Source organism: Lathyrus oleraceus, chromosome 2 (assembly GCF_024323335.1).
Source record: "Lathyrus oleraceus cultivar Zhongwan6 chromosome 2, CAAS_Psat_ZW6_1.0, whole genome shotgun sequence".
In the NCBI taxonomy this organism is placed as follows: Eukaryota; Viridiplantae; Streptophyta; class Magnoliopsida; order Fabales; family Fabaceae; genus Lathyrus; species Lathyrus oleraceus.
The window spans coordinates 30,391,877-30,393,142 of record NC_066580.1 but is presented as its reverse complement, the minus strand read 5'-3'; the positions used below and the strand labels follow the sequence as shown (position 1 = coordinate 30,393,142).

The window sequence follows — 1,266 nt, the reverse complement described above, 5'->3', positions numbered from 1 at the left end:
GTGGCTGTCCAGGAAACGTGCCTGCAGAGGAAGCAGTAGGTGCTTGTTGTTGAGCCACTTGCGAGATTTGTGTTTCCAACATTTTGTTATGGGTGGATAAAGCATCTACCTTGTTTGCTAACTGCTTGATTTGCTCACTAGTGTGTATGTTTTGATTTAGAAAATCCTTATTTGTTTGGGCTTGGGTAGCTATGAAGTTTTCCATCATTATTTCTAGGTTTGACTTCCTACGAGCATTTTGAGTATTTGCGACAACTTTATGATATCTTGGTGGTACAGTAGGTGCTTGGTTAGGTGCATATAATGAATTATTTTTCTTGTACAAAAAGTTAGGATGGTTCTTCCAACCTGGGTTATAGGTGTTTGAGTAAGGGTTTCCTTGAGCATAGTTCACCTGGTCTGTGGAGGTTCCTGTCAAAAGTTGAAATTCAGGGGCAGCATGCCTAGGAACTTCGCATATCTTGCAGTTTGGTGCAATGGCAGCCACGGTGGCCGCGGGTGTTATGGTCAAGTTGTCTATCTTTTGAGTAAGAGTGTCTACCTTAGCATTGACATGGTTTATACTACTTAATTCATACATACCGCCTTTCGTTGGAGGTTTCTCTACGGAGGTTCTTTCTCTTCCCCACTGGTAATGATTTTGGGCCATATTTTTGATAAGTTGGTAGGCCTCATTAAAGGGTTTATCCATCAGTGCGCCACCTGCGGCAACATCTATTGTAAATCTTGTATTGTACAAGAGATCGTTGTAAAAGGTATGGATGATCAACCACTCTTCTATACTGTGATGCGGACAAAGCCTCATCATGTCTTTGTATCTCTCCCAAGCTTCAAAAAGTGATTTGTTATCTTTTTGTTTAAACCCGTTTATTTGGGCTCTTAGCATAGCCGTCTTACTAGGTGGGAAATATTGTGCTAAGAAAAATTTCTTCAACTTGTTCCACGTGGTGACAGAGTTGGATGGTAGAGACTGGAGCCAAGCTCTAGCTCTGTCTCTTAATGAGAATAGGAAAAGATGTAGTCTTATAGCTTCAGGGCTGACACCATTTGCTTTCATTGTGTCTACGTATTGCAAAAACACTGACAAATGTAGGTTCGGATCCTCCGTGGGACTACCTGAAAATTGGTTTTGTTGTACGGATGACAACAATGAAGGTTTTAGCTATAAATTATTAGCCTCGATGGCAGGAGCAGCGATATTGTTATGTGGTTCATCCTGCAAAGGGATTGCATAGTATTTAAGAGGACGGTTCTGCGGTCCTTCGG

At 41.6% G+C, this 1,266-nt stretch overlaps 1 non-coding gene across 1 annotated transcript; it reads left to right on the top strand.

The window, feature by feature from the left end:
* The first annotated feature begins 779 nt into the window (after positions 1–779).
* Positions 780–886, top strand: LOC127124456 (small nucleolar RNA R71). The gene has a single exon (XR_007803945.1). It is a non-coding gene; the product is annotated as a small nucleolar RNA R71 (small nucleolar RNA).
* Positions 887–1,266: the final 380 nt, after the last annotated feature.